Source organism: Alexandromys fortis, unplaced genomic scaffold (genome assembly GCF_014885135.2).
Source record: "Alexandromys fortis isolate MF-2015 unplaced genomic scaffold, M_Fortis_MF-2015_v1.1 scaffold_39, whole genome shotgun sequence".
In the NCBI taxonomy this organism is placed as follows: domain Eukaryota; kingdom Metazoa; phylum Chordata; class Mammalia; order Rodentia; family Cricetidae; genus Alexandromys; species Alexandromys fortis.
In genome coordinates, this window is record NW_026067918.1 from 3,901,190 (window position 1) to 3,914,058 (window position 12,869).

At 37.6% G+C, this 12,869-nt stretch overlaps 1 protein-coding gene across 1 annotated transcript in view; it reads left to right on the plus strand.

The window, feature by feature from the left end:
* The first annotated feature begins 224 nt into the window (after positions 1-224).
* Positions 225-12,869, plus strand: part of Kcnj16 (potassium inwardly rectifying channel subfamily J member 16) — a 50,755-nt gene continuing 38,110 nt past the window's right edge. Inside the window, exon 1 of the mRNA XM_050140403.1 lies at positions 225-533. The gene's annotated coding sequence lies outside the window, so the exon portion shown is untranslated. The remainder of the gene's footprint in view (positions 534-12,869) is intronic.

Consider the following 12,869-nt stretch of genomic DNA (forward strand, 5'->3'; position numbering starts at 1 on the left):
TGGAGTATAGGGATGGATGTTTGGGTATCTCTAGTTGCCTTGTCTCACGGCTCATTGGCATGCAATCCCAGCCCTCACCTGTTAAGGTAAAGACAAATAGTTCTGCCAGAAAGGGTTTCATTTTAAGGCACTGTACAAAGTCTTCGACAGACAGGAGCAGTCCCGTTTGTAAACATCAGAGTCATTTACCGGCATGATTGAGCATATTCTGGTGAAGGATTTCTTCCTCCTCCTTCTACCCCTGACTGAAGAAAAAAACTTCTCAGGGTATACTTGATTGACCTTCAGGGGAACAAGACCAGTGAAGTCACTGCAGTTTCGGGTGACCGGTTATCGCCTGCTTTATAAGATGCCAGGGGCTGCTGAGGTAGATTCCAGGCTAGAACCAGAGGAGCAAACCAGCGTCAATGGTTAACCTGGGTTCTTGATATCCGAGGCTTTTCTTTCTTTTATTATTAACTAAAGACCATTCTTAACCATCGCAAGCTGAGAGCGACCAGCTCCCACCTCTCTATGGAAGAGTGTGAATGAAGGTAAGCTTGACTGTATTTTGTTGTTACGTGATCTTTTGCTATATTGAGAGTTTATACCTGCTGGTCTTTCTGTTTGGGGAATCTTCAAGGCTCTATGATCATCAGTGCAAATGTCCAGGTTGAAGAACTACAAATAAAATGATTTAATCATAGTGTGTCATAGTCCTGATTTCCTTTGAGGTTTTGGGTAGAAGCAGGCTCTCATGGGTGTTTGTAGAGCCTGCAAAACAGATCTCTTCTCTCATTACTCTCATTAGACAGGTAGATAATTCAAGGTCACTTTTTCACGCAATCTGGCGAGTTCTCAGATTTCTTTAAAGATCATATTATTGAGAAATTTGTATGTGTGGATTTATCAATGTGCATTCATCAAAACTATCTATTTGCCATCCTTCCAACAGCTTCAAGAAACTTACTTTTACTTACAAGTATGTTTAAAGATACAAGAGGAAATAAAATATCAATTTCTCCAGACTTGTTTTAACATGAATTCGATACCAGGAACTTACTCCTTCATTCCTCTACAGCAGCAGTTTTCAACCCGTGAGGCATGACCTCTTTGGGCTTACCTATCAGATAGCCTGCATATCGTATATTTGCATTACTACTCAGAACAGTGGCAAAATTATAGTTATGAAAGCGCAATAAAATGATTGTATGTTTGGGGGAATCATCATCCCTTGAGGAATCGTATTAAAGGGCCGCAGCTTTAGAAAGGTTGAGAGCCCCTGCTTAAAGCTTTGTGTTGAGTTTATTTGCTGTTGTCTAGGAAAATCTTAGAAATTTTGGTTTTTAAAATTTATTCAGAAAGTTCTGCACTTAACATCTATCCTCTGGCTTCCAGAAGTTCAGACACGTAAAACTGAATTGCTGTTCACAGGCGTATGTGGTCAATAAAGACTTTTCTATGAAGTCAATGATGTTTGCTGAGTGAACTATATCCCTGTAGAGTTGAATGTCTAGGAGAACGAGGTTAGGAGAGAAGGCTGTAACATGACTTTTTAATATTACCCTTCGCCACTCTGGTAAAGCTAGAGTGTTAAAAATAAAAGAATAAATTTAAGTGTTCTTGCTGGTTACTATGGGAAATGTAAACCAAGCCTTCTCTGTGTACAATTTTAACCAAAAAAAAAAAAAAAAAAACTGAAAAGTAACATGAGGTATTTGAATCACAGCTGATTTGTAGAACACATGTAATGATGTTCTGAAATTAAGCCAAAAGGAAAGACCAAGAATGACAAAGCTCCATGCTCAATTCAAACTAGGAGAGAACAGTGGGGGTGGGATTTGGGAGGCTGGAGAGAGAGAGGAGAGGTGAGGGAGAGCGGGAAGGATGCCATACTCAGCTGTAATTCAGGAGGGGGGGGGACTGGGTTCTGCCCCAACTTAACGTGCCAGAAGGAAGGAGGGAGAGGGAGACTTAAAAAGCTTCGGAAGCATACCGTCTTACACAAATTCAATATCGAAGATGGAAATTACAGTAAATCCACGTATTCAGTCTTATGTGAAGTTGAGGGTGGTATGGAATCCTTAGCAGTCAGGAGACAGAGGCAGGCAGAGTCTGTGAGTTCAAAGTCAGCCTGGTCTATCTAGTCAGTTTCAGGCAAACAAGGACTATACAGAGAAACCCTGCTTCAAAAGCAAGCAGATAAACAAGCAGACAAAAACAAACCAGAACAAAATTTGACATTTGAAACCATAAAATCAGAATGAAAGGAACACTCAATGTGCTATTTGATGCAATATTTTTAATTAATAATTAACTTTATATGTACTAGTTCTTAGCCTGAATGAACAGAAATAAATAAAATATATATGTGTGCATACTTGCTGGGTTCAGAGGGTGTTGAATCCCCTGGGAATGGACTTGCTGAATGGAGTCTGTTAGCCACCTTTGCTATGAAATAATCCTTTTGACTTTGAAGATTTGTCTCTCAGATTGATTTTATAAAGGACTAAATTGTCAATAGCTAAGCAGGTACAGGTTAGGTGGAACTTACAGAAAAAAAAAAAGAGAATTTGGGGAAGAATGGGGCGGCATCTCCAGGGAGACTTAGAGGAAGCAGGGGATGAACATGCTGTGCTTAAAAAGGTACCACCACGTGGTAGAGTTTAGATAGGAAATATGAGGTAATTTAAGCTATAAAAGCCAATTAACTATAGACCGACATCTGTGGAGCCTCTATGGGACCAAACTAGGTCCCTCCTCTATATGTGGGAGACAGTGATGAAGCCTGAACTATCTGTGAGGCACCTGGTAGTAGGACCAAGATCTATCCCTGATGCATGAGTTAGCTTATTGGTACCCATTCCTTATGGTAGGATGCCATGCTGAGCCTTAATGCAGAAGGAAGGGCTTGGTCCTGTCCCAACTTAATGTGTCAGACTTTATAGAATTCCCATGGGAACCCTTACCTGTTAGTAGGAGCATATAGGGGGGTGGACTGGGAAGAGGCTGGGGACAGAAGGAAGGATAGGGGGAGAACTATGGATGGAATGTAAAATGAGATTAACAAAATAAATTTTAAAAAAGGAACTAGTTCATATCAAGCATAAGCTTATTATTAATCTATATATATATTAGTTTAATTTAAAATTAATAATAAGTCTCTGTATGGTGGTTTTGGGGAAGGACTGGAAGGACAGAAAAGCACATTGAGGGTGCTGGGAACTAAACCTGAATCCTCTTAACTCCTGGGTTGTCTTTCTAGCACCACTGATGCATTCTTTTAATTAGTGCTATGACTCAGGAGAGAAGATTTCAAGGACACCGAGACAGAATGTTCCTTGAAAATATGTATATGTCTTAATGATGAGGATTTCAATATGAATTAAAATAAAATTAGGAACTTGCAAAATTCTAGCTTTGGAATAAATAGGTGTATAAAGGTCATCTAAGGTAAACATTTGGTAGTCAAATAATCCGTATAATTTTTTTTTTTGTTTTTTTTTTTTTTATTTTTTTTTATTTTTCGAGACAGGGTTTCTCTGTGGTTTTGGAGCCTGTCCTGGAACTAGCTCTTGTAGACCAGGCTGGTCTCGAACTCACAGAGATCCGCCTGCCTCTGCCTCCCAAGTGCTGGGATTAAAGGCGTGCGCCACCACCGCCTGGCAATCCGTGTAATTTTTTGGTTCAGTTTTTAAAACCTGCCACTTAAACACTGTTGATCTTTTGTCAAACATGAAGTTTACACTTGAGTATCCTATGATGATTCCTAGTGCTAGGAAAGGCGGACATTTTTTTTTTTAATTTGGTAGACAATTTGGTTATTTCATGTAGCATATGGACCACAAATATGTCCAGAGAAAGGTGGGGATGAAACACTTGGGGTGATTACTGTGTTCTGGATGTTGAAGGGCTCTAGTCACAGACTTTCTTGCAAAGAATGTGTTTTAATTGTCTTATGCATGAAGCTTGTGTTTTATACTCTTAGAATGTGTATTCTTGGCACATATCTCTCTGGGACTCAAATACAAATCTCTCCTCTGCACATTCCTGTACTGTATTGTGCATGCACATGAGTCCTGCCCCGAATAGCTGCCCACACAGTGGTAGGAGACTATGAGGTGCTATGAACACTGTAGGCTACAGGCAGTATGCTGTTTGTGTAATTGCAACATTTGGATTTGAAGTAAGGAACAATATCTAATGTAAATGATAATCCTATGAAACAATTAGTTTGGAATGTTTATATACTCCAATAAATAATATCTATTATATAACATGTATGTAAATTTTAACACTTTTCATCTATGGCATGCATTGAAAAAAGTCTAAGACTGGAAAATTTTGAGAGATATTATATTCTGATAATCTCTATAATTTACAGTTTAATAAGACTTCTGTATTCAATTTTTTTCTCTGTGTAAAGTCATGTTTATTTAATAGAAAAGTTTAAAAAGCATCAACAGAGGGTATAGTTTCTGTGTGTGTGTGTGTGTATGTGTGTGTATCTGTGCATCCTATGTGTAAAGAGGATGCTGGAGTCTTGCATTACCCATTCCTTACCTGATTCTTTGGAGACAGTCTCTTCATTGAACCTGGATATAGGTTGGCAGTCAACAAGCCTCAGGGATCTTCTGCCCTTATATCTCAGTTCTAGGATTTAAGGTCTACGAGCAGCCATGCTAAACTTTTCACATGGCTTCTATTAGTCCCAACTCAGATCTGTGTGTTATGCACCCATCTTCCAAATGTAGAATGGATTTTGTGAGACAAAGTTCTTAGGCTCTAGTAATAATTAACCAATTAGCTGACTCTACGCATGAAAATTATCTATTCATTCAAGAGTTTGGCCAGTCTTTTTACAACTGTGTTTTAATCTCATCTACAATAAGACCGGCCCAAGCAATGGGTACTTTGGGATATTCTGTCTCTATTTTGGGAAAATAATCCAAAATAACCTCATAAAATAAGGTCTGTGACTTAGGGCTACTAACAATGTCAGGACAGTGAGTTTGTTGCAGGAGAATGTAATAGTTCTTGCTGACTAATACATAAAAGACACAGCCATTTCTGAGCAGCTAATTAGGTAGGGATTTAATTTTTATGTCTCTTGCATTCTATTTTGAATTATATTTACAGGTGATATTGTGAAATCATTCCCAAATTTGTAACGGAGTTTGAGGAAGTGCCAGAAAATTGCAGATTATTAGTGATGTACCAAGCTTATCTCATCAAAAGATCTACTCTAAATGTTCAGGCCAACTTTTGTTTGGGTTAGCATTGAGTCAACTTTTGTGTGGGTGCAAAGAGAAAGTGGTGGCTAATTGGCACAAATGATCTAAGGTGTACAAGTTACTCATTTTTAAATTTAGGCTTTCTGGCAATAGAAAATTGTTTCATTTCCTCATGACTAAAAATTTTATTAGTAATGATATTGAGGTGAAGATAAGATTGCATGATTTGCTCTAAGGTTTTATCTGATAAAGAACTATTCTGAAAAACCAATGAGAGGGTAGCAAATGGCATGAACAGGACACACAGAGCCAGCAAAGCTCAGACAAAATTAAAATGCAGTGTGCTTTATGCTTATGAAATTAACAAGTAGGACTTTGAACACTGTTTTCATACTTTGAGTTGCTGTAGACAGAATATATTTGTAGTGTTTCCTGTACAGATGAGTCAACTCATGCTTATTCTTTGAAAATGTGAATAGCGGGCACTGCTTCTTGAATTGTGCATAGAATTTGGCTGTCATCCACTTTGTCAGCTTGTAAAACAGAAGCAGGAACACAGAATGAACCAAGCTAGAAGGCTAGGAGTAACATAATATTGTGTCCTAGTAATAGTGTTGTTCCCTTACAATGCCTTGAATGTGTGATTATATAAAATATCAATATATGTTTAATGTATAAAGTACTGCCATGATAATTGCTATATAGTGAGTGCAATTTCGTAGACCTAACTATTTGTGCACCAAACTAACAGTGTTCAGTAAACATTTTGCTACTCCATAGGCAAAATGTTGTCTTTCATGTGTTGTTTTCCCGAGTTGAACTAATACCACTTCCTTTTCTTCTAAGTAGCCATGCAATGACTCACCCTGTTGGATACTGGAGGAATTCAGATTAAACTTTCAGTTCCTAGTCTTTGGTAAAGTTAAAAGTTTATGAAGTCATTTTCAGAAAAAAAGAAAAACACAATACCTGGGAAGTTAGGATACTTTACAGTGGTAATTTTTGTGTTACAACCTAAGAGAGGGGTTGTCCACCTGGTTGTGAAGGGCCAGTGTTTGGGAAATGTGAGGCATTCAGCATGGTTGAGTGTAAGTTCTTGGTATGAGGTCAGAAGCAGTGTGTGTGATATATATGTGTATGACACATATAATCATATTGGCTTTCTTCACATGGATACACAGCCTGGGTAAAGCAGTTGCTTCCATTTTGTTGATAACCAGCCTCAACAAAAAATACCTCTTACCAGGTTAGAGGCATGGGAATTTAGAAATATAAGTAAAGAATACAGAAGTACATGAAAAATAACAGAACAGAAACCATAGAATAATACTGGGAGGGCATTCCAGTGATTACTGAAATCGCCACACTTATTTTCCCATAGCTTTTATACCCAATGTAAATTGGGTGTGGGGTGAGAAGGTAACAAAAAACCTTATTAACATGATACATAGGACACCTCAAACAGACAACATTTATCACTCTGAGACATCAAATCATTGGCATTCTGTTGTTTAAGCAGTGGAACTGCTCTAGACCAGGTATGTTGAAGGCAGCTACTCCTCAGGTGACCTCATAGCACAAAAGTATATTTATATAACCTGACTACCAGTCAGGATGGCATGGACCTATTTGAATGAGCTATTTTAATGTTAAAGGAATCAAGAAATCACATCCTGAGTTGGGACATGCAACTAAACTTTGAGCAATCTCCAACTCTCTGTCAAACAGGGTGGAAATGGGCCCACATTTTTGGGCCTCCACACTATCTGACACTAGAGCCGATGCTATATGCAAGCAGTTGGAAGGACCAACGGATATGAAGAGGTAGGATAAAGGTAAATTATGACCTGTTGATACCATTAAGGCATAAAGTCTACATTGTTCTCTCATGATGTTGAAGACTCCAACTTGATGATGAAGATGTTCATCAGGAAGAGTTGGAGCCATGGAAGTTAGAAAAGATTGGCAGGATCGATTAATAAGCACCAAGAAAGTGGTTTCAGTGAAGCAGTTATGACCTGCATAACTGTCACAGCTTCACCTCCTACAGGGACCTTTGATGCAGGAAGAATGCAACTATTAGTTCTCCTCTCCCTTGCATATGAGATGCAGTATATTTTCTATAGCCTGGGCTTACTGGGAACCTCACTGGGAACTGTGAAGTGTGCAGGAAAAGGAATTCTAAGCTTTTCATACCAAAACTTGCACATACTCAAATTCAGAACAAAAAAAAGCAAATACATGATGCCTAGCTTTTGCCATTGAATTGCTGACTGGATGGTAACGATGTCATCCTGCTCATGACTATAAGTGAGATCAATGCAAACTAACACGATTTGAAGTTATTAGATTTTTAAATGAGTTCTCAGAGACTCATCTTGGCTATCTGCTTTCAAATTATTTCTACTTTAAAAGATGAAATGTCAGGGAATGAATCCATCCTAGATAATTTAATGAGCTTGGGTACTGTAAGATTGACTCATCTCTTGTAATGCCTATTGGTGGAGTCAGGTATTGAATAGATGACAACTGAGCAACTCTATTAACCATATTTTGTTTTACGTATGTCCAATTTTAAAGCCACTGTATACTTCCTCCCCTGTTTATATACTTTATATCTACTTTAAACAATGAAAGCAACAAAGAATACTGGAAATATATTATCAAAATTCCTTAACCATTAATAATTGAAACGAAAGAATAGGATAGGAAATGCACTCTCAAAATTTGATGTCAATACCTCATAAATGAGTTGCTGTTATACCATCTACAGATTGTCTTTCCTATTTCTTTCTCGTTTTATTCAGCTGAGTCTGGCTAACCTTTTAATTTAATATTTATCTCAGTTTTGTTCATACATTGCTATGTAGTTGGAAAGTTGTATATGTGTTTAAAAATTTCATATTTCCTGAATTTGCAAAGAGAGTGTCCATCTAAGTGAAGTAATTTACTTGAGTGTTTTATTTCTGCCTCCCAAATGTTCTGTTACTCACTCATGAAAAGGATACTTTTCTGAAACTTTTACTAACAATAGACTTTGTGGAGATGGTCTGAAACCATCACCTAAAAAAAAAAAAAAAAAAAAAAACAAAGGGATACCTATCGATTCATAACAAATTATATCTTGAAATTAATGTTTATCATATTATTAAATTCACAATTACATTCTTGGAATGATTATGAGTGCTTTGAAATATTAATTCTTCAGTCCTAAAGACAGAGTATTATATATGAAGACTGGGCATCAGGAGAATGGGATATTCTGACTATCACACATGTATTACAATAAATGATATAACTGATTGTGAACTAGACACTCTTTCTCCAGAGTGTGCATCTTAATCGCTAAGCTCTATGCACTCCAGAAACTCAGTTTCCATGTATTTATATCTGTGTAGTTTGCTGGAAATGTTAAAACAGTATTTGTACATAACTTTTAAGTGTTGAGAGTTGCTTGGACACCGAGTTGATGAAACAGAGTAAGATGCTCAACTTCATTGCTGCACTAGGTATCACAGTATTTGTTGTAACAAATCACTCTGTTTTTTACCCACATTCGTTACTTTGTTGACCCTGCAACAAAATACATTCTGAACAAACACAAAAGAAAACGAAATTGTTAGTTTGACCTATGATTTTTGAGAGTGTCAATAAAGCCATGGAAGAGCAGTTCATCTTGTGGCAGTTGGATTATGTCATGGAGGCTGTTCGCATCATAGTGGATGAGAAAACACAAATTATGACAGGAACTGGGACTAGACTAGGCTATCATGTTGGGATCAAATGGTAGAATCTACTTTGAAAAAAAAGGGAAGATATAGATATGATAAGATAAAAAGGTAATTATTGAATATACATTTAGAAAGCAACTACTAGTTTTAAATGTTTTACATTGAATTGAACTTTGTATGTTGCATCAAATTTTTTTATAGAAATACAAATTTGAGATTAGTTTTATTGAAACAAACTGTACATACGTTCTAATCCTGTTGAAGGCATTGCACGTGTACAGTTCATTTAACAATGTAATGCAAATTTCTAGTCCTTGAAAGTTATTATTACCAACTGGTTATGATAATAAGGAAATGGCAGGTTAGTAATTAGTCACCTATTACAATCAAATTTGTAGTCACATTAGGTATGTTTTTCAAGGTCAAATAGAGGTACATTTTAAATAAGCATGCCCTCTTCAGAAATCTACAGAATACGACACTTAAGATGTTTTAATGACATAGGTTCATTTTTTTTTATGACAATGAAGCTTGTTTGCTTCTAACAGCACCAATCTGCTTCAAAGCAGATGATAGGTATGGAAGAAATTCCACATGGAGTTTGCTTTCTTAGTGGAAAAAATAAGCCACTGGTCATGGGACAAGCAGGACACAAAAGAGAGTGACTGTCAAACCTTGACCAGACAAGGCATGACAGTTCTTCAAAAACCTTGCTTCATGGAAAAATCTTTTAAAGATGGCTTTAGACCAAAGATGGATGCCCCAACACTGAAGAGAAACTTTGAATGACTGTCCAAGGCATCCAGTTGTTTCTGTCATTTCTCACAATATTCAGATGTCACTTGCTAATACTTCCTACTTACTCAGTTTATATTATTTCCTTCTTGGGTCTCTGAGGGAGTTGAAAACTATATAGCTACAGTTTTCCTTGTTTATCAGACACAGAAAGCAAGTTATGATAAAAAGTAAATTAGTTACAAGACTTTGGACTCACCAAGGTAGGATAGATATGGAGTATTTTCTATGAATTTGTCAAATGAAAATGGATTAAACATTGTTGATATATTTATTGACTGTGTATATTGTATATAGTCATTGTCCTTATTGTATATAGTTTTTCTTATATTAACTATAGCCTTCTTTTTATTTTAGACCAAAAATGGGGAATATAGTGATATTTTATTTGTATTTTAATAAATAAAGCTTTCTTGAAGATCAGAAAGTAAAACAGTCACAGACCAGGCAGTGATGGCACACACATTTAATCCCAGTAGCCACACTAGTTAGCTATAAAGGCCAGGTGGCGGTGGTATATACCTTTCATCCCAGCACTAGAGGGGAATATAAAACAAGAGGAGACAGGTCTCAGCTCAGTCTCATTCTGAGGATTCGTGGATACATTATCGCCATTTTCAATCTGAGGTAGAGGTAAGAGTCAGTGGCTGGCTGCTTTTCTGATCTTCAGGTTGAACCCCAATATCTGTCTCTGGGTTTTCATCTTTCGTGCTATGCATCATCATCAAAGACCCACACCTCCTGACCTACTTCCACCAGCTGGGACTCATCTAGGTTTCACAACTTCCCAATATAGTGCCACCGGCTGGGAAACAATTGGCCAAAACATTAACCAGTAAAGGACACTTCATTTTCAAGCCATAACACATGCCAAACACTAAATAGCTCATTTACTACCAAGGCATTAAATATAACAATGACAACAACAAGCAGATGGAAAATAGAGATGCTATATCTGTATTTTGTGGAACAGGTACAGTCTCTGATGTACCAGTGCAGGGCTTGCCATTTACACCAAAAGCTAGTAACTGCAAAGAAAACTTCAGTGACACAAATCAATGGGAATTTTGACTCAGTGAGCAAATATAATATCCAATCGAAAGGAAATAATATTTCATTGATGTGGAAAAATCCACTTGCTTCTTGTGTTCTTTATGATGTGTGCCAGTCTGATGTGCTGAATATCAAATATTCAACTGCCACACCATTTGGGGATGAAGAAATGTGCATAAAAGAATTTAGGAGTGTTTGGTAGGTTTCTTAGGTTAGGATGAAAGGTTTCTCCCTAATCCAATACAACATTAATAGCACATGTATATTACTTTAAAGTTGCTGCTTCTGGATCATCACCACTAGATTTTCATGAGAAAATAAGGGCAAAGTTTACATTTTATCTTAACATGGCAATTCGTTAATGGCAAATAATCACAGTTGTTGAAATAGGAGCGGCAGCGGGGCTGCGTCCCCAACACCCCGGCCGCTTGGCTAGCTCATGCCCGAAATAACAACACACAAACTGTGTTCATTTAAGAACTGCTTGGCCCATGAACTCTAGCCCTTACAGGCTAATTCTCGCACCTGGACTAGCCCATTTCTAATGATGTGTGTAAGCACCCCAAGGTACGCTTACCGGTAAGATTCTAGCCTAAGTCCATCGTGGGTTGCAGCTGCCTGGGAGAGCAGAGCATGGCATCTCTGCTCCCGAGCTGTCGGCTCTCTCCGGAAGCCGAGCAGAGTCTGACCTCACTTCCTCTTCCACCCAGAATTCTATTCTGTTTACTCCTCCCATCTATGTTCCAAGCTGAGGCCAAGCAGTTGGTTTATTATAACTTAACCAATGAAATCAACAGATTGATATATGACACTCCCACATCACACAGTGGTATGCAGTCACCTGCTAAGATATTGTATGCTGCTGACTGCATGAATTTTTCTGTCCCAAAGTGTATTCCTATTACACATAAATTTATTTATATCCCAAAGTATATTAAAAACGAAGCCATAATGATATTTTCTCAATGAACTTCCAAAAAAAAAAATCCAACAGCCTGCAAAACCAACAGTTTTAAAAGTGAAATACTTTCAGATTGACAGAAAACCACAGCACCTAAGAAAGCAAGAGTACAACCTGAACTGTTGCTAAAGCAATGGCACTTGCATGATCACCTCGGGGAAAATAAGGATGTTTATATTCTTAGCTGAAAACAAGTATTATTGGAAGAGGACACTGTGTTGTCCTACCCTGCAAACCATTAGTTCAGTCATTTTAAAGATGACACAGCCTCTGAGGGTCTAATAAACTTCATTGTCATTTCCTTTAACGTCAGCTCAGCTTTTAAACTAAAGATCAGTTCCTTTACTGGCGTAATTTTATTCTTTCTTGGTCCATCTTTAGTCCGTTGCTGTTTTGATTCCCACTGAAAATAACAAACGGCATTTGCGGTGGCATGGTGGAGCTCTGAAAATCCTTTACACTGATTAGCATATTTGGTGAACTTTTAAAATTAGTGTGATGACATTCTCATATATGTATATAATTTATTCTTTTTTTTTTTTTACCATAGTCACCCCCTTAGCTTTCTCCTGTCCCCTCTCACACCTTCTGAGCCTCTACTAGTCCCCTTCTTATATTCACATCTCTTCGTGTGTGTAATCCAATTAAGCTAATTAATTTAGTTAGGGCTGTGTATAGGAATATGGATAAGGGGTTGTGTGTAGGAGCATGTAAAACTTAACAGTAGCTACATTACTGAAGAAAATGTCTCTCATGTGCAGAAACCATTATCTGTCTCTAGATCCTCAGAGAAAGTTCTAGTCTAGTAAACCCTGTCCCCACTAGCAACCATTAACTTGACACAGGTACTAATCAAAACGACTCTTGGTGTTAGAACTCTTACTATATTAAACACTAATCATCAAATTAATTTAGTGATAAGATGGTATGTCACAGACCCGGGAGCTTGAACTGCAGTATCCACTACTCATTCATTCACCATCGAAACACAACAGTACATTTTCCCCTCTGTGAATGTCTGCACTGAGGAACCCTTACAGTCAAACAGGTGCCTTCTTGGTGTATTCTCAGGATGCTATCTAGAACCAGAAAGGAGTTTAACCTACACTGCTTGCC